The sequence below is a fragment of the Hordeum vulgare genome, chromosome 6H (assembly GCF_904849725.1).
Source record: "Hordeum vulgare subsp. vulgare chromosome 6H, MorexV3_pseudomolecules_assembly, whole genome shotgun sequence".
In the NCBI taxonomy this organism is placed as follows: domain Eukaryota; kingdom Viridiplantae; phylum Streptophyta; class Magnoliopsida; order Poales; family Poaceae; genus Hordeum; species Hordeum vulgare.
Window position 1 is genome coordinate 390,286,094 of NC_058523.1, and position 21,742 is coordinate 390,307,835.

Below are 21,742 nucleotides of genomic sequence, written 5' to 3' on the forward strand. Positions count from 1 at the left end.
TTTTTTATATTTTCCATAAAAAATCACGGCAAAAGTTTTATTCCGTTTGGACTCCGTTTGATATTCCTATCGGAAAAATGTCAAAAACAAGGAAAAACAGGAACTGGCGCTGGGCTCTAGGTCAATAGGTTAGTCCCAAAAATCATGCATATAAAACATCCAAAGTTGATAATATAATAGCATGGAACAATAAAAAATTATAGATATGTTGGAGACGTATCAAACATCTCCAAGCTTAATTCTGCTCGTCCTCGAGTAGGTAAATGATCAAAGCAGAATTTTTGATGTGGAATGCTACCTAACATATATTGTGGCACGCATATTCAGATCCATATGATTCAAGACAAAAAGTTTGATGTTGACATAAGAATAATAATACTTCAAGCATAGTAACAAAGTAATCATGTCTTCTCAAAATAACATGGCAAAAGAGAGTTACCCCTACAATATCATATAGTCTCGCTATGCTCCATCTTCCCAACACAACATATTTAAATCATGCACAACCCCGGTATTAGTCAAGCAATTGTTTTCACACTTTTACTTTCTCAAACCTTTTCAACTCTCACGCAATACATGAGCGTGAGCCATGGACATAGCAGTATAGGTGGAATAGAATATGGTGGTGGTTGTGAGGCAAATAGGAGGAGATGGTCACATCAACTAGGCGTATCAACAGCTATGGAGATGCCCATCAATAGATATCAATATGAGTGAGTAGGGATTGCCATGCAAGGGATGCACTAGATCTATCAGTGTATGAAAGCTCAAAAAGAAAACTAGTTGGTGTGCACCCAACTTGCTTGCTCACGAAGATCTAGAGCAATTTGAGGAAGCCCATCATTGGAATATACAAGCCAAGTTTTATAATGAAATTCCCACTAGTATATGAAAGTGACAATATATGAGACTCTTTGTCATGAAGATCATGGTGCTACTTTGAAGCACAAGTGTGGTAAAGGATAGTAGCATTGTCCCTTCTCTCTTTTTCTGTCATTTTTTTTGTTTGGGCTCTTTGGCCTCTTTTTTTTCTTTTTTTTTCATTTTCATTTTTTGTGGGCTCTTTGGCCTCTTCTATTTTATTTTTATAGTCCAGAGTCTCATCCCAACTTGTGAGGGAATCATAGCTTCCTTCCTTTCCTCACATGGGATAATGCTCTAATAATGATGATCATCACACTTTTATTTACTTACAACTCGATTCTTAGAACAAAAGATATGACTCTATATGAATGCCTCCGGCGGTGTTCCAGGATGTGCAATGACTCATGAGTGACATGTATGAAAGATATAATGGTGGCTTTGCCACAAATACGATGTCAACTACATGATCATGCAAAGCAATATGACAATGATGATGTGTGTCATAATAAACGGAACGGTGGAAGTTGCATGGCAATATATCTCGAAATGGCTATGGAAATGCCATGACGGGTAGGTATGGTGGCTGTTTTGAGGGAGGTATATGGTGGTTTTATGCACCGGCAAAAATTGCGCGGCACTAGAGAGGCTAGCAATGGTGGAAGGGTGAGAGTGCGTATATACCATGGACTCACATTAGTCAGAGAGAACTCACATACTTGTTGCGAAAGTTTTATTAGTAATCAAAACAAAGTGCTAGACGCATGCTCCTAGGGGAAGGGTTGGTAGGAGTTAACCATCGCGCGATCCCGACCGCCACACAAAGGCTGATAATCAATAAAAACATCATGCTCCGACTTCCTAGCATAGCGGTTCACCATACGTGCATGCTACGGGAATCACAAACCCTAACACAAGCATTTCTACCAATTCATAATTACTCACTAGCATGACTCTAATATCACCATCTTTATACCTCAAAACTATATGCAAAGAATCAAACTTCTCATAGTATTTGATGCACTCTATAGGAAAGTTTTTATTATATCCCTCTTGGATGCCCATCATATTAGTACTAGATTCATAACTTAATCAAATTACCATGTTGTTTAAGACTCTCAAAATGATATAAGTGAAGCATGAGAGTAAAAGAAAAACTACTCCACAAGATATAAGTGAAGCTCAATGAGTAGTTGAATAATTATTTGGCTATGTGAAGACTCTCCCATCTAAGAATTTCAGATCCTAAGTACCTTATTCAAACAAAATAAAAAAACACTTCAAGTATTGCACGAAACATGTGAAGAAGCAAAAACTTTGGTTCAACCGATACTAACCGATAATTGTTGTAGAAGAAAGGTGGGATGCCAACCTTAGAAGCTTGAGATTTATTGAAATATAGATTGGGGATGACTTGGGCATCCCCAAGCTTGAGCTTTTTGTGTCTCCTTAATTCCTCTCATATGACGGTTTCTGAAATCTAAAAACTTCATCCACACAAAACTCAACAAGAACTCGTGAGATAGGTTAGTACAAATCAATGCAAAACTTTATCATCCTCTACTGTAGAAAATCACTAAAATCATTGTTTGACATTGCATACTAAATTCCTCTGCATATTTAAAACTCCCATCCTCAAATGGAATCATTAAACAAGCAAAAATATGCGAACAATGCAAACATAACACCAATCTGCCTAAACTGAACAGTCTGTGAAGAATGCAGAAAGATCCATACTTAATTAACTCCAAAAAATCTGAAAAATATCCAAGTTGTATATAATTTATAAGAGCATACTGTGTCAAAATTTCAAGTTATTCTGACATACAGACAATTCTAGGGAATTTTTTCACTACAAGCAAACTTTCTGTTTTGGAACAGCAACTCCTAAACTTGCAAATTAAGCATGATAAAGGCTATCCTTGACATTTTTATTGAACTAAATGATTCAAAACATTAATATATATAACATAAATCAAGTACTAATAAAAGAAAATGACACTCCAAGCAAAACACATATCATGTGGTGAATAAAAGTATAGCCCCAAGTAAAGTTACCGATGGATTGAAGACGAAAGAGGGGATGCCTTCCCGGGGCATCCCCAAGCTTAGGCTTTTTGGTATCCTTGAATATGGCTTGGGATGCCGCATCCCCAAACTTAGGCTCTTTCCACTCCTTGTTCCTTTGTCCATCCGAACTTTACCCAAATCTTGAAAACTTCTCAACACAAAACTTAACGGAACTTCGTGAGATCGGTTAGTATAATGAAGACAAATCATTCATTTTGGTACTGTCAAGACAAGATTCATAAATGTTCCCACACAACGCCTACTGTATATTATTATTTCCACAATTTATATCACTTAATATAATCTATGGAAACAGTAAAACAAGCAAACTATGCATTGAAAACAGAATCTGTCAAGAACAGAACAGTCTGTAATCATCTGAATGATAACCATACTTCTGCACCTCCAAAAATTCTGGAACAATTTTGAAAATTTAGGCAATTTCTATATCAATCAGAAGCAAAAATAATAAGCTCAATATCTCTCTCTGGATATGAATGAAAAATAGTTTCGTGAGCGCAAAGTTTCTGTCTTTTTCAGCATGATCAAACAACTATCACCCAAACTAATCATAAAGGCTTTACTTGGCACTTTATTGAAACTAAGGCAGTAAAACATGATTAATACAGTAGCTTAATCATGTGAAAACACAAAAACAGTAAGGATACATATTGGGTTGTCTCCCAACAAGCACTTTTCTTTGATTTCTTTCAAGCTAGGCATGATGATTTCAATGATGCTCACATAGAAGATAAGAATTGAAACATAACGGTAGCATCATGAAGCATATGACTAACACATTTAAGTCTAACCCACTTCCTATGAATAGGTATTTTGTGAACAAACAACTTATTGGAGCAAGAATCATCTAGCATAGGAAGGCAAAACAAGCATAGCTTCAAAAATTTCAACACATGGAGGGGAAACTTGATATTATTGTAATACGTAGAAGCATATGATCCTCTCTCATAATAATTTTCAGTAGCATCATGAATGAATTCAACAATATAACCAGCACCTACAACATTCTTTTCATGATCTAAGCATAGAAATTTTACTAATCTCCACAATAGCGAATTTATTCTCATGATTAATAGTGGGAGTATCGTAAAAGACTTGAACACTATGAATTCTTTCCACATTAAAAGAGTAATGTTCAGTAAAAGGGAACTCATAATTGTGACAAGTTTTATCATCTTTCTTCTTTATAGCATAAGTATAATCACAATAATCATCATAAATAGGGGGCATGCTTTCATCATAATAAATTTGATCATTCAAAGTGGGGGAACTAAAAAGATCATCTTCATCAAACATAGCATACCCAAGCTTGTAGCTTTGCATATCATTAGCATCATGGGTATTCAAAGAATTCATACTAACAACATTGCAATCATGCTCATCATTCACATATTTTATGCCAAGCATTCTATGTAATTCTTCTTCTAGCACTTGAGCACAATTTTCCTTCCCATCATTTTCACGAAAGACATTAAAAAGATGAAGCATATGGGGCAAACTTAATTCCATTTTTTTGTAGTCTTCTTTTATGGACTAAACTAGTGATAAAACAAGAAACTAAAAGATTCAATTGCAAGATCTAAATATATACCTTCAAGCGCTAACCTCCACGGCAACAGCGCCAGAAAAGAACTTGATGTCTACTACGCAACCTTCTCCTTGTAGACGTTGTTGGGCCTCCAAGTGCAGAGGTTTGTAGGACAGTAGAAATTTTCCCTCAAGTGGGTGACCTAAAGTTTATCAATCCGTGGGAGGCGTAGGATGAAGATGGTCTCCCTCAAGCAACCCTGCAACCAAATAACAAAGAGTCTCTTGTGTCCCCAATACACCCAATACAATGGTAAATTGTATAGGTGCACTAGTTCGGCGAAGAGATGGTGATACAAGTGCAATATGGATAGTAGATATAGGTTCTTGTAATATGAAATTATAAAAAGAGCAAGGTAATTAATAATAAAAGTGAGCACGAACGGCATTGCAATGCGTGGAAACAAGGCCTAGGGTTCATAGTTTCACTAGTGAAGTTCTCTCAACAATGATAACATAATTGGATCATATAACTAGCCCTCAACACGCAACAAAGAGTCACTCCAAAGTCACTAATAGCGGAGAACAAACGAAGAGATTATTGTCGGGTACGAAACCACCACAAAGTTATTCTTTCTGATCAATCTATCCTAGAGTTCGTACTAGAATAACACCTTAAGACACAGATCAACCAAGACCCTAATGTCACCTAGATACTCCATTTTCACCTCAAGTATCTGTGGGAATGATTATACGATATGCATAACACAATCTTAGAATCATCTAGTCAACCAACACACAGAACTTAAAAGAGTGCTCCAAAGTTTCTATTGGAGCACCGAAATGTGTGCCAACCCATATGCATAGGTTCCCGATGTCACGAAACCTGCAAGTTGATCACCAAAACATACATCAAGTACTCACATGAATATCCCAATGTCACCACAGATAGACATGTGCAAGACATACATCAAGTGTTCTTAAAGACTCAATTCGATAAGATAACTTCAAAGGGAAACTCAATTCATTACAAGAAGGGAGAGGGGGAAGAACATCCTAGGATCCAACTATAGTAGCAAAGCCCGCGGTACATCGACATCCTGACATATCAAGAATACGAGAGAGAGAGAGAGATCAAAAACATAGCTACTGATACATACCCTCGGCCCCGAGGGAGAACTACTCCCTCCTCGTCATGGAGATCGCCGGGATGATGAAGATGGCCACCGGAGATGGATTCCCCCTCCAGTAGGGTGCCGGAAATGGCTCCTGATTGGTTTTTGGTGGCTACAAAGGCTTGCGGCGGCGGAACTCCCGATCTAGGTTTATTTCTGGAGGTTTCTGTATTTATAAGACTAGATGGCATCGAGAACAAGTCAGGGGGACCCACGAGGGAGTCACGAGCCCCCCCCCAGGCGCGCCCAGTGGGGTGGGCACGCCTCCCTGGGTCGTGGCTTCCTCGGGACTCCTCTTCGGTATCTTTTTCTTCTGCTATTTTTCGTATTTTCCATAAAAAAGCACGACGAAAGTTTTATTCTGTCTGTACTCGACAAAGTAAAAAACAGGAACTGGCACTGGGCTCTAGGTCAATAGGTTAGTCCCAAAAATAATATAAAATAGAATATTCATGCATATAAAACATCCAAAGTTGATAATATAATAGCATGGAACGATCAAAAATTATAGGTACGTTGGAGACGTATCAATCATATCAACTATATGCTTCATGCTCGACCTTTAGGTCTCTTGTGTTCCGAGGCCATGTATGTACATGCTAGGCTCGTCAAGTTTAACCTGAGTGTTTCGTGTGTGCAACTGTCTTGCACCCGTTGTATGTGAACGTTGAGTCTATCACACCCGATCATCACGTGGTGTGTCGAAATGATGAATTGTCGCAACGGTGCACAATCGGAAGGAACGCAATTTTATCTTGAAATTTTAGTGAGGGGTCACCTTATAATGCTACCATCGTTCTAAGAAAAATAAGGTGCATAAAAAAATTAACATCACATACAAATCATAAGTGACATGATATGGCCATGAACTTGTGCTTCTTGATCTCCATCACCAAAGCACCGGCATGATCTCCATCGTCACCGGCGCCGCACCATGATCTCCATCATCGTGCACCCATCGAGGTTGTCGCGCTATCTATGTTATTACTACTAAAGCTACCACCTAGCGAGATAGTAAAATCATCTGCAAGCACAAACGTTACTTAAAGACAACCCTATGACTCCTGCCGGTTGTCGTAGCATCGACGTGCAAGTCGATATTTAACAATTACAACACGATCATCTCATACATCCAATATATCATATCATGTCTTTGGCCATATCACATCACATGCATACCATGCAAAAACAAGTTAGACATCCTCTAATTTGTTGTTGCATGATTTACGTGGCTGCTATGGGTATCTAGTATGATCACATCTTACTTACGCAAAGCCACAACAGTGATATGAAAATTGCTATTTAACCTTCTCCAAGGACCACCTTGGTCAAATCCGATTCAACGAAAGTTGAAGAAACAAACACCCGCCAGTCATCTTTATGCAACAAGTTGCATGTCTGTCGATGACACCGGTCTCTCGTAAGCGTACAAGTAAAGTTGGTCCGGGCCGCTTCAATCCAACAAGACGGCCGAACCAAGAAAAGACTAAGGAGGGCAGCAAATTGAACATCAACACCCACAAAATATTTTGTGTTCTACTCGAGATAGCATCTACGCATGAACCTAGCTCGTGATGCCACTATTCGGGAGTGTTGCATGCACTAGTAGAAAAAGGCCCATTTGTTCCGGTTCTAGAGGCCCATTAGCCCCAGTTCTAGAATCGGGACTAAAGGCCCAAACCTTTAGTCCCAGTTGGCTTATGAACCGGGCCTAAAGGAGCTCCATGTGGCCGTTGCGGGGAGCCCAGGCAGGAGGAACTTTAGTCCCGGTTGGTCACACCAACCGGGACCAAATGACATCCACGCGTCAACATCTGGCCGGAGCTGGGGTTTTTGTTTTTTTTGAATGGGGGGGGGGTTGGGGGGTTTTGGAGGGTTAATTTAATGGTTTCATGTTGTGTTAGCTAGCTAATAGAGAGAAGTGTCCTCTCTTTCTCCATGCTTGTTCGAACAACAAGTTTTCGTATAGCTATCCAACGCTATTACATATATACAATATAACATCTTTTACAATTAATCCAAAACATCATCTAATTAAGATCCAATGACAAATCCACATGGCATTCTCCGTCTTTAGGTATGACGTGGTCAAGAAAGAATCCCGCCAATTCCTCTTGAATTACTCGTATGCGATTATATGGTAGGAGTTCATCCCGCATCTACGAGATCTAATTTAAAGAAGGGGGGTCAATACATGCATATATATGAATAAAACTCAACATAATTGTGAATATGATTTACGTGCTTGAAATTGGTTCTTAGAGAAGACCCCCTCAGAGGTTGAGTGGCGAATGAACTCGCATACGTAGTATGCACATAGAATATTGCCTTCTTTATGGTACATACACTTTACGAGAATAGAGTTCAATCAAACTGATAAGCAAGCATGGTAATGATATATTGATGAAATTTTGAATCAGTTAGAGATGCGCGGAACTAGCTAGTACTACTTACTTTGGGGTGTGTAAATCGCAACTCTTTGTTTAGACTGGGAACCTTATTGGCGAACTTCGTCCAAACCCTACCAGGCAAAGAAAATGATTACTTGATATCAGGAAATTAACGAAAGTTGTATGTTGATATGGTCTCGGTATATTGACTGAACTTACTTCTTGAGCTTTGTACTGATGTCCTCATAATCCTCTTTGGCTTTACGTCTCGAGTCTAACACATTTACTAATGCCTTGCCAACGTCAATGGGTAGCAGAATAAAGTGGTCTGTGTGCACGCATATATAACTCATCAGTTACATTACTTAATTAGCCTCGAGTAAGAGAAACCAAGTTTACACAGAAGACAACAACATTCACTTGAAGTTGCAAGGAAAGATTATTTCCCCTTTTTATGTATTAGGAACGAGTGTAGCAAGTTCTACTTTGTTTCTTTGATTGAGTTTCGTATCGTCAATTCATTTATGACATTTGGGCTAATGAACCCAACGTCGACGATTCCTGCTTTTTTTAATTCGACGATCTTCAATCTGCATAATATATATAGTGAGGATAATTATATATACATGCAATGAACGAGCTGAGCTAGAGACTTAACTATAGAAGTAATACTTACAAACAGTAGGAAGCCATGAGTTGTTTGTCGAGGGCCAGTTGATTGTATAACTGAAATAACTTCTCAAATTGAATAGTAATCATGGGAAGTACAATGAATTCATGCTCTAGTTTCACTTCCACATACATAGGATTTTTCCGAGAGTGCCTGCAGGTTTTCATGTACCACTCATGCAGTCTGTCCATCATCATTGTTAGAGCAGGATGACCAGGTTTGACGAGAGGCTTCCCGTGCACGTATTTATATTGTTCTTTTGTTACATCTTCCCCCAAGTAATCATCAGGATTGGTACTGGGCACCATCTCCGGATGTTTAGTGACGATGATATCGAGCTCTCGAATTGTTTTCCCTGTTCTTCGTTCTGCTAACCTTGCATCACTAGAAGTAGTTCCCGACCGCACCGCTTGTGCATATGTCTTTTTAAGAATGCGGTCATAGTTGGAATCTGACGGAGGCGCTGGTGATCGATGCAGTTGATTGATAGTGTGCTCCACTTTAACCATATCTAGCTTCAACTTCGGGGATGGAGTTTTCTTTGCAAAATGGGCCCTCAATTCGGCACGACATATGTCCTTGTTTTCCTCCTTGGTCCTCTCATGTGGTAACTTTTCCAAAGGCTTGAGAGATGGACCGTATCTGAATTGCCTCCCGCCTCTGCTTGTACTGCTAGCCGCCGGAGAGAAGGAGGCGTCTCTCTTCCGCTTGAGAGAAGGAGGCGGACTGCTCTGTTGCACCGGACGAGCCAGAGCGACGGAGTTTGTCTTCCGATGTTGCCGACGAGGCGTAGGAGGAGGCGGCCTGCTCTGACACGCCAGAGTAGGCGAAGGAGGAGGAGTGCCCTCACACGTCGAAGGAGATGGAGAAGGAGGCGGACTGCCCTGATCATTCGTCGTCGTCGGAGGAGGAGGAGGATGGGGAGGAGACGCAGTGCCCTGATTCGTCGTCGTCATCGGAGGAGGCGGAGGCGTCTAGTTTGGAAGCTTGATGAACTCCTTCTACCATAGACATGTACTCCCTAGAGCATGAACCAGCCGAATCTCCCCTTCACCTGTAGGGTGGTCAAGCTCGAGCTGCTCAAATTCCTCCTTTACTTGATCCACCATCACAACAGCATAGCCATGTGGAATCAGAAGGAAGTGAAAAGTTTCGTTGGGTTAAGGAGGTTGAACAGAGCTGACAGCCGCCTTGAAAGTGAGGTTCCGACATTTCATCATAAGCTCGCAACGTTGAGCCTCTGTGATAGTATCCACGGGGTAGCTAGGAGTCGTGAAGTCATGCTGAACTGGCTCCGTGGAAGCCACGCTGCTTCTTCGCTAAGAGGGCAGGGTAACTTTTGGGGTAGCTTCGTGCCGCTGAGATGGTTGGCCGGCAGCTCGCTGGCTCTCAAGTACCTCAAGGTTTTGCACTCTTGCCTTGATCGGCTGCATGTCGCTCAGCTCCGCTTTCCTCTTTGTCTCCCGGCTTCTGTAACTCCTTGCGTTAGGAAACCCAAACTTCCACGGAATGGAGACTGGTGTGCCTCGTGTTCGTCCAGGGTTCTTAGCATTCCCTAGGTCCTCAGTCAGCTCGTCCTTCTCTCTGTCTGGAATGAACGTCCCTTCGTGCGTTGCGGTGATACACTTCTGAAGCTTGATCATGGGTATTGCAAGTTGCTCGTCCCTCCAACGGCAGTTCCCTGTTTCAGGGTCCAAAGTTCTCCCAACCCCGAAGAACCAAGTCCTTGAATGGTCTGGCCAGTTCAATGTCTATGGTTCGACCCCTTTACCAGTCAGGTCATCAGCTTTGTCCCACAATGGCCGGGCTTCGAGGTAGCCACATGACCCCATGTGATGGTGATACTGCTTTTTTGCGGCATTGTTCTTGTTTGCCTCTGACATTTTCTTACTTTTCTCCGATGACTTGTAGCCCACAAATGCGGGCTAGTGATATCTTATCTTCTAAAATCGGCCGACGAATTTTGGAGTCTTCCCTTTGTCGACAAACATTGATTTCAAATCATTCTTCCACTTCCCGAATAGATGTGCCATCTTCTTAAGAGCACACGCCTTGACCAGTGGCTCTATAACTGGCTTATTCGGATCCTCCTTTGCCGGTAGGGGAAAATTTGCCTTTAGCACGGTCGAAAGGTCATCTTTCTGCCTATCGGTGACATAATCACCTTCAGGTACGTCGTCCCCTTAGGCTTTTCCATTGCTTGACGCTGATTGGGATGTTGTCCCTAACAATAGCTTCGCACTGAGCAGAAAATGCATCCTTGGTTAGCTTGGGTTCAATCGGTAGGCCATCGTCCGCGAGTGTTGTGATCGTGAACTTTTAATCCATGCGCAGCCTTCTCTTCGGGCCTCGTCTCTTTACCGACGTTTGGCTCGATCCGGAGGGCTATAAAAGAAGAAAGAAGAGTTAATATATGTACATACCTTCGGGCTTAATTAATATATATACCTCGCCGGACTTTGCAACATCTCCCTCCTCTGTTCGGTCACCGGAGCCGTCATCATGGTCTCCTTCTTCCTCCGGCCTTCTGTCACCGGAGCCATAATGATCATGTCCTTATTCCTCCATTGCTCGATCATCCGGGCTGTCATCCTCTCCTTCCATACCATCGGTGTCGTTGAGATACGACAAATAATCACCGAGCATTATCTCCCCCAACAGCTGTTCTCTTTGATCCCTATAGTTTCTACAAATATTTCAGCTCCTTGTATGAATAACCAAATTGCACGAACTTCTATGTTTTAAACATGCACAAACTTTTTATATTTCATTTCCAAATGTTGAATAGTTCATAGATGTACGTTATGATATATAACACAATACATCTCAAGAGGCAAAAATGTTTTCTTTCAGTCAGAACCAATAATCAACTTAATACATCTCGAATATAATCTCGAATACATCTCTAGTATAATCTCTTCCACTCGCGGTTCATCATCAAACAGATCACCCAAAGAGCTGTCGTTGTACTGAGGCACGGGCGGTGGGAACCCACAAAGAAGGAACCAACGCAACCAAGTAGCGACGGACGTGCTTGTCCTCCTCCCTCACACGGTGAAGTACCTCCTCCTTGGGGGCGGCTGCCTCCGCACCAAAAGAGGCCCACGCAGCTGATACTTCTGCAACGTATCTATAATTTTTATGGTTTCATGCTATTATCTTGTCAAACTTTGGATGTTTTGCATGCTTTTTATTTATTTTTTGGGACTAACTTATTAACTCAGTGCCAAGTGCGAGTTCCTATTTTTCCATGTTTTTGACCCCTTTCAAAGGAGATTTTGAAACGGAGTCCAAACGGAAGAAAATCCCCGAAAATATTTTTTGGGAACGGAAGAAGATCGGAGAACTTGGGAGCCAAGCCAGAGGAGCGCTAGGGGCCCCACAAGTCCCCACCCCGCGGCCAGGGGGGCGCGCCATCCAGGCTTGTGGGCCCCCTGGAGGTCCCCTAACCTATATCTTGCGCCTATATATTCCCAAATATTCCCAAAAAAATCAAGAGACGATCGCAATCACTTTTCCACCACCGCAAGCTTCTGTCTCCGCAAGATCCCATTTGGGGCACGTCCTGGTGCCCTGCCGGAGGGGGCATTCGGACACGGAGGGCTTCTCCATCAACACCACGACCTCTCCGATGATGCGTGAGTAGTTCACCATAGACCTACGGGTCCATAGCTAGTAACTAGATGGCTTCTTGTCTCTCTTGGATCTTCAATACAAAGTTCTCCATGATCTTCACAGAGATCTATCCGATGTAATCTTCTTTTGTGGTGTGTTTGTGGAGATCCGATGAATTGTGGATTTATGATCAGATTATCTATGAATCTTATTTGAGTTTCTTCTGATCTCTCTTATGCATGATTTCATATCCTTGTAATTCTCTTCGAGTTGTGGGTTTTGTTTGGCCAACTAGATCTATGATTCTTGCAATGGGAGAAGTGCTTGGTTTTGGGTTCATACCGTGCGGTGACCTCACCCAGTGACAGAAGGGGTAGCGAGGCACACATCGTGTTGTTGCCATCAAGGGTAAAAATATGGGGTTTTCATCATTGGTTTGAGATTATCCCTCTACATCATGTCATCTTGCTTAAAGCGTTACTCTGTTCGTCATGAACTCAATACACTAGATGCATGATGGATAGCGGTCGATGTGTGGAGTAATAGTAGTAGATGCAGAAAGTATCGGTCTACTTGTCTCAGACGTGATGCCTATATGCATGATCATTGCCTTAGATATCGTCATGACTTTGCGCGGTTCTACCAATTGCTTGACAATAATTTGTTCACCCGCCGTGATATTTGCTATTATGAGAGAAGTCTCTAGTGAACATTATGGCACCTAGGGTCTACTCCACACCATATTTTCGGCCTTAACTTTTTTACTTCATTGCCCTTTCCGCCTTCCGATCTCACTTTGCAAACAATATTGAAGGGATTGACAACCCCTTTGAAGCGTTGGGTGCAAGCTTGTTTGTGTTTGCGCAGGTACTTTGGACTTGATGAGGCCCTCCTTCTAGATCGATACCTTGGTTCTCAAACTGAGGGAAATACTTACTGCTCCTGTTCTGCATCACCCTTTCCTCTTCAAGGGAAAAACCAAAGCAAACTAGAGAAGTAACAAGAAGAATTCCTAAGCGCCAGGGAAGGACTTTTGTTGCCGTAGCAGAAGAATTTCTGGCGTCGTTGCCGGGGAGGAAGATCAAGTCAAGAACTCATCCAAGTAGGTGTCGCAAACTCATCTCTTGCATTTACTTTGTTTGTCAGTTGCCTCTCGTTTTCCTCTCCCCCACTATACCAATTTGCCTTTTTCGTTCGCCTTTTCGTTCGCCCTTTTTGTCACTTGCTCTTTGTTTGCTCGTGTGCTTGCTTGCTTGCTTAAGTCGCCATGAACAAAAACACCAAGCTTTGTGACTTCTCGAATAATAATAATGATGATTTTATTAGTACTCCGATTGCTCCCGCCACTAGTGCGGAGTCATACGAAATCAATGCCGCTTTGCTGAATCTTTTTATGAAAGAGCAATTCTCTGGCCTTTCTAGTGAAGATGCTGCATCCCATCTCAATATCTTCATTGAGCTTTGCGATATGCAAAAGAAAAAAGATGTGGATAATGACGTGATTAAATTGAAGCTTTTTCCTTTCTCGTTGCGAGATCGCGCAAAAACTTGGTTTTCTTCTTTGCCCAAAAATAGTATCGGTTTTTGGGATAATTGCAAAGATGCTTATATATCCAAGTATTTTCTGCCGGCTAAGATCATCTCTCTCCGTAATGATATCATGAATTTCAAGCAACTTGATCATGAACATGTTGCACAAGCTTGGGAGAGAATGAAATTAATGATTAGAAATTATCCCGCTCATGGCTTGAGTCTTTGGATGATTATCCAAATATTTTACACTGGCTTGAATTTCTCTTCTAGAAATATCTAGGACTCCACCTCAGGTGGAACGTTCATGGAAATCACGTTAGGAGAAGCCACAAAGCTCTTAGACAACATCATGACAAACTACTCTGAGTGGCACATTGAAAGGTCACCTACTAGTAAGAAGGTACATGCTATAGAAGAAATTAACTCGTTGAGTGCTAAGATGGATGAGTTAATGAATTTGGTTGCTAGTAGAAGTGCTCCTTTGGATCCTAATGATATGCCTTTGTCTTCTTTGATTGAGAGTAGCAATGCTAGCTTGGACGTTAATTTTGTTGGTGGGAATAACTTTGGCAACAACAATACCTTTAGAGGAAACTATGTTCCTAGGCCTTTTCCTAGTAACTCCTCTAATAACTTTGGCAACTCCTACAACAATACTCATGTAAATTACAATAGATTACCCTCTGATCTAAAGAGTAATATCAAAGAGTTCATCAACTCTCAAAAGATTTTCAATGCGTCCATAGAGGAAAAACTACTCAATATTGACAATTTGGCTAAGAGCGTTGATAGGATTTCTTGTGATGTTGATGCTTTGAAAGCTAGATGCGTGTTTCCATGATTGAGAGCCAAGAAAGAACCGCCCAAATTCATGCTAGGCATGAATGGCTTAAAAAGGCGTGTTCTCGTGATGAGAATCACGAAGATCTTAAAGTGCTTGGTGTGACTCCCATTGAATCTTTGTTTTCTTGTGTCAAACCTAATGATTATGGGGTTGGATATGAATCCACTTTGGTTGAAATGTGCCCCAAGGATTTGGAGTCCATCTATCTTGATGCTAAAAGCATTAAAAGTGGAGTAGAAGACGTTAGAACTTTGAGTAGTAATGAAATTACAACCGTGGATTTCAAGGAATTCAATTATGATAGTTGCTCCTTGATTGAATGCATTTCTTTGATGCAATCCATGTTGAACTCTCCACACACTTATAGCCAAAACAAAGCCTTTACCGATCATATCGTCGAAGCTATGATAAAAGGTCTTGAAGAGAAACTTGAATTGGAAGTCCCTATCCCAAGAAAGCTTCATGATGAGTGGGAAACTACCATCAAAATCAAAATGAAAAACTATGAGTGCAATGCTTTGTGTGATTTGGGTGCTAGTGTTTCTGCGATTCCAAAGTCTTTATGTGATGTTCAGGGTTTTAATGAGATTGAAGAGTGTTCTCTTAATTTGCATCTTGCTGATTCTACTATCAAGAAACCCATGGGAAGGATCACTGATGTTCTCATTACTACAAATAGGAACTATGTACCCGTGGATTTTATTGTGCTTGACATTGATTGCAATCCTACATGCCCTATTATTCTTGGTAGACCTTTCCTAAGGACTATTGGTGCTATCATCGATATGAAGGAAGGGAATATTAGATTTCAATTTCCTTTAAGGTAGGGCATGGAACACTTTCCTAGAAAGAAAATAAGATTGCCTTATGAATCCACGATGAGGGCCACTTATGGTTTGAGCACCAAAGACGACGATACGTGATTCTATCGCTTCTATGCCCAATGAATTTATCTTTTTCTTTCTGTTTTTTGCGTCCACACTTTCAGAATTGTTGTGATTGTGTTTTTTGTGTTTCTTTTTGTGTTTGATCCAAGCAAAACCTTTATGACTAGTCTTGGTAATGGTTGTTTGATCCCGCTGGAAAAGGACAGAAACTTTTCGCTCACGAGATGATTTTGCATTTTTATTCAGAAAGAGATTTTGAGTTGATTCTTTTTTCCGCTGATTGATATGCTTTTTCCCCAGGCCGTCGTAAGTTTCTAGATTTTTTGAGGTACCAGAAGTATACGAAGTATACATATTGCTACACACTGGTCTGTTTTTGACAGATTCTGTTTTTGTTGAGTTGGTTGCTTGATTTGATGAAACTATGGTTAGTATCGGGGGGTAATAGCCATGGAAAAGTGAGAATACAGTAGCCCATCATCAATATAGATGGAATTCAAGTTTGCTACAGTACCAAAAGAAGTGGTAGTTTGTTTTCTTGTACTAATGTTATCACAAGTTTTTGTTTAAGTTTTGTGTTGTGAAGTTTTCAAGTTTTGGGTGACGTTCTCATGGACAAAGAGATAAGGAGTGGAAAGAGCTCAAACTTGGGGATGCCCAAGGCATCCCAAGCCAAAATCAAGGACACCAAAAATCCTAAGCTTGGGGATGCCCCGGGAAGGCATCCCCTCTTCCGTCTTCAATCCATCGGTAACATTACCTGGAGCTATATTTTTATTCACCACATGATATGTGTTTTGCTTGGAGCGTCTTGTATCTTAGGAGTATTTTCTTTTTGTTGTGTCACAATCATCCTTCCTGCACACCTTTTTGAGAGAGAGAGACATGCACTCATCGTGATTTTGCTAGATACTTTTGCTCTAGTGCTTCACTTATATCTTTTGAGCTAGATAGTTTTGCTCTTGTGCTTCACTTAGATCTTTAGAGCACGGCGGTGCGTGATTTGGTAGTTGGATTATGCTACGAAAGTAGTCCCAAATGTGCTAGGTACCCAAAGAGGATGCAAAAACCTCCATCTTCATGTGCATTGAGTAGAAAGATAAGTTTTGATTCCTCTCAATTAGTTTTGAGACGTGGATTCGGTAATATTGAAACTTATGTTAGTAAGGTGTTGTGAATCTAGAAATACTTGTGTTGAAGTTAGTGATTCCCGTAGCATGCATGTATGGTGAACCGCTATGTTAGGAAGTCGGAGCATAATTGATCTATTGATTGTAATCCTTTGTGTTGAGGTCGGGGTCGCGTGATGGTTTACACCTACCAACCCTTCCCCTCAGAGTATGCGTTTAGCACTTTGTTTCGATTGCTAATAAAAACTTTTGCAATAAGTATGTGAGTTCTTTATGACTAATGTGAACCCATGGTATAGATGCACTTTCACCTTGCACCATTGCTAGCCTCTCTAGTGCCGCGCAATTCTCGCCAGTGCACAAACCCACCAAATTCCTTCCTGAGAACAGCCACCATACCTACCTACTATGGCATTTTCATAGCCATTCCAAGATATATTGCCATGCAACTCCCACCGTTCCGTCTCATGACTTGTGCCGTCACTCTCATATTGCCATTGCATGGTCGTACTAGATCATTGCACATCCCGGTACACTGCCGGAGGCATTTCCTATGGAGGCATCATCATTGTGATCTTTGAGCTGTGAGTAAATAAAAGTGTGATGATTATCATTATTAGAGCATTGTCCTATGTGAGAAAAAAAGAGGCCAAAGAGCCCAAAAACAAAAAAAAGAAAAAAGAAAAAAATAGGCCTAAGAGCCCAAATAAAAAAATGAGAGAAAAAGAGAGAAGGGACAATGCTACTATCTTTTTCCACACTTGTGCTTCATGTTAGCACCATGTTGTTCATGATTGAGAGCTTCTTGCTTTGTCACTACCATATGCTAGTGGGAATCTTCGTTTTATAACTTGGCTTGTATATTCCAATGATGGGCTGCCTCAAAATTTCCCTAGGTCTTTGTCAGCAAGCAAGTTGGATGCACACCCACTAGCTTTCCTCTTGAGCTTTCACATACTTATAGCTCTAGTGCATCTCTTGTATGGCAATCCCTACTCATTCTGTAACATCCCAAAACTATAAATTTTGGAATGTTAATATAATCATTACATTGATTGTTTGTTGGTTGCCTGAGTGACTGAAACTTGTGTGAGATTTGAAACTTTTCGAAACTTTTGAAAAAGAAGGAATAAAATGACATTCCCCTTCTCCGGTGAATTCAAATTCAAGCTTTTGAAAAGCCAAGAGAGAAGATGACATGAATTCTTGAATTATAAAGAATTTCAACGGAGATATTTGCATTGGATTCTTTTGCATTTCCATTTCTTTCTCCTCGCACGAAAAGCCCGGGAAATACCCTCTTGCACGCAAGAGAGAGAGAGCGGAGGAAAATGATCCTCCAACGTACGGGCAAATTTCTGAGATATTTGAGCCAAGAAACCCAAGGTTTATTTGCAAAAATATTTGCAAAGAGAAATAAAGCAATTTAGTGAATTTCTGAAAAAAACATTTTTTTTAAGTTTTTATTTTTGCTGTGGAAAAATGCCCATCATCTATATTTTATTTTCCTGATAACTTTAGTATATAAAAACTCTTTATTCTGAATTGATTTGATTTCCTTTTTAACGTTTTAGTTTCCTAGTTTTGAAAATAGGAAGGAGATCACTTTTATTTTAAAATACCCCCTGGCCCATTAAACACTTACGAAACTTGGCCCAAGAAGATCATCTTCTTTCTCCTCCTCCTTTCACGTGACAGAGAAGCTTTCCCTCCATGGAGAGGAGATCCCCTCCTCCGGGATTCGCGACGCACATACCTTCCCGGCGCCTCCCGTCGCCTCTATAAGAAGCCCCTACCTCTCCTCGTTCCATTCCCGTCGAAAAGTTCACCTCTCCTAGCCCCTAGCTCGTGCCCCACCTCGCCGGAGTCGTCACCGGAAACTCACCGGAGAGCACCAACAGGAGCTTCCCTCTCCACCTCGCCGGCCCCTCCACCTCTCCTCCCTCGCGGCACCCCCCCCCCTCCTCCACCGCCGCCACCCCTCCACCTCGCCCCCCTGCTCCTCCCCTCGCCATAACCCCTCCCCATCGCCCTGCTTCCCCATTGCCAGGAGCAGCAGCTTCTCCCACCTCGCCCCCTACAGCCCACCCCTCCACCCTCGCCCCCTCCCCTCCCAGGAGTACCCCCACCCTCGCCCCCCCCCTTCCCCACTCCCGCCGGCCCCTCCCCTCCCCACCGGCGACCCCCCACCGGAGCACCTCCTCCCCCCATCGGCCCCCATCAGTCACGGGAGCAGCTCTCCCAGCGAGGTAACCTCCCCTCCCTTCTTTTTTTTTACTTGTCTTGTTTTGTTTTAGTTTTAGCCCTTAGATCTCTAGTAGATGGCTTAGATTAGATCTTAGGTAACCCTTCGGTCTAGTTTAGAAAACCAATGGTTTTTATTTCACTTATTCCTTTAACCAGAAATTTTTGTTAAGCCTAGGCTGTTTGCTCCTAAGTTAGTAGCAAACACCTCCCGCAACCAATAGCAACATGCCACATGTACCCCCTATTTGTAGATAGTTAGCTTCAGTTTTTTTCCGTCTAAATTGCAAAAACAGCAAGTTTCAATCTTGTTTTGGCCACAACTTTTGATCCCGAAGTCCAGTGACATTGACTCTTCTTCCAGTAGCTCACAAATTTCCTGTAGTTTTTAAAAACATATAATTTGTCTATGTTTGAGATTTGTAAATATAAGTTAGATGAGATTTAGTTTAAACCTTGTTCTGACTATTCCAGGAGTTTGAAAAATGATTTTGAGTTGATTCTTTTTGCTACTGTTTTCTAGTGATAAAATCTTACTGTGGTAAAAATTTCAGATTTGTTTGAGTATTTTAGCTCACTGTTTCATGTGAAACAAATTCTGTTTCACCGTTTTTAGGATTTCGGCTATTTCATTTTCTACTTTTGTTTTAAAATATTTTCTTTATTATTTCAGAAAGAGTATTATTTTTTTTTATGTTAGTTAAAAGTAGTTTTGCAACAAGTTTTTATTTTAGTTTTATTTGTTTTTATGAAAACAATTCTAGCTCCGTAGTAACGTGCAATTGTTTTCACCGTTGATTCAAATCCCGTTTGGGAATACTTTCAAAAGGTTTTGTGAAAAACACTTTATTTTATCTTAGTTAAACTTATATATTAGTTCTTTGCTAATATTTTTCTGTTAGACAAAACTAGTTAGTGTTTGATGTAGAAGAAGGCTCCCTAGTCTTATTTGAAGTTTCTCTCGGATTTCCTATTCGCTCTCTCTTTTGTTTTGATTGCTAGAATGATTGCTAGTATGAGTGCTTATGTGAATGATATGTTTGCTATATAGATTTCATCGGAGAGTGACGAGTAGTCTATCAAGTTATTTTCTCGAGGAATTCTTCTTCGTCAACATCACAGGCAAGTCACTTTGATCATACTTTCACCTATGTTTTATGCATTGTAGTTCTACCATCCTATGCCCAATTGCATGCTGCCTAGGTACTTGGAAACTTTAGCATAAGTTGTAGTATCATGTGGTAGGAACACAACAACCCCGATACTTGGCCCCGGGATGACAATTTCTTAATGCTATGCTTGAGTAGACGGGTTATCGGTTGAGTGTATACCACGAGTGATGCGATGTTGATATAATAATCAAGACTAGACTAAGACAAGATTTTCAAGACCTCGGACGCAATGCAACATTGGGTGAAGGACGGTTGATCGGCTCCCTGGAAAACCCAGTGGATGCCCGGGATGCTGGAGAGGCCATGTCATCCTGCAGAAAGCTTCACCCAGGCTCAAAGAGACAGACGGATATTTTCAAGACCCAAGGCTTACCTGCACAGCCACAAGTCATTATGGGCTCTGGCTTGGTTGGACAACGCGGCGACTCTGGACAGGCGGTGCTAGCAGATGTAGACAAACGGTAGGAATGGATGGGCACCGACGGGGATTCAGAGGGACCCGTTGAAAGACCATGTTTTGATAATCCGGTCTTCAAACACCCTGAAGTGCGAGGACATACACGGAGGCGATCAAATCTTGTGGGGAATGTGTGCAGAACTCTGCAGAGTACTCAAACCTAATCGATTAGCCGTGTCCACGGTCATGGACGACTTGAGCCAAAGGAACTGAAGTTATCTGGATTTCTCAACACCATTACGAATATTTGATGAGGGTAATTATTGACAACTCGGGTACGAGAACTGGTTGGCGGAACCATCTCGTTAACAACGAACCTTGTAGTAACATTTTGCTCTCAACCCCTCTTGTTGTAGGATAAAACTGGCTTTATGCAAAACTTAGCTCCACCGACCAAATATGCATGTAGAGATAGTTGATTATTACTTTACCCCTCTCTTATGTGACTTGCCGGCATATTCAATATGCTGACCTACACGGCTGCAACGTCTTATGTTGCAGATATTTTTCTTCGACGAGTAAGAGTACGATTCAGGGTTACGGTCTACACTCAACTTGCCGTTGGTGTTTATTGGGACTCCACTCCCTTGACCGCTTCCGCTGAGATATTTAAGGTATATATCAGTTTTACGCTATTTTACATGTGATTGCACTTTGATATATACATTGATGTACTGTGTGTGCCAGCATACTGATCCAGGGATGGCACAGAAACACAGAGGCTTGACTCGTCTTGAGTCAGGTCGCTACACATTCACATTGATATCTATTAATGGGCATCTTCATAGCCTATTGATACACCGAGTCAATGTGACCATCTCCTCCTTTTTGTCTCGCAAGCACCACCACACTCTATTCCACCTATAGTGCTATATCCATGGCTCGAGCTCATGTATTGCGTGATAGTTATAAAAAGTTTGAGAAAGTAAGAGTGCGAAAACAATTACTTGGCCAATTCCGGGGTTGTGCATGATTCACATTAGTTGTGTGAGGATGATGGAGCATAGCCAGACTATATGATTTTGTAGGGATAGCTTTATTTGGCTTGTTATTTTGAAATTTCATGATTACTTTGCTAGTTTGCTTGAAGTATTACTGTTTTCATGTCAATAGCAAACTATTGTTTTGAATCTTACGGATCTGAAC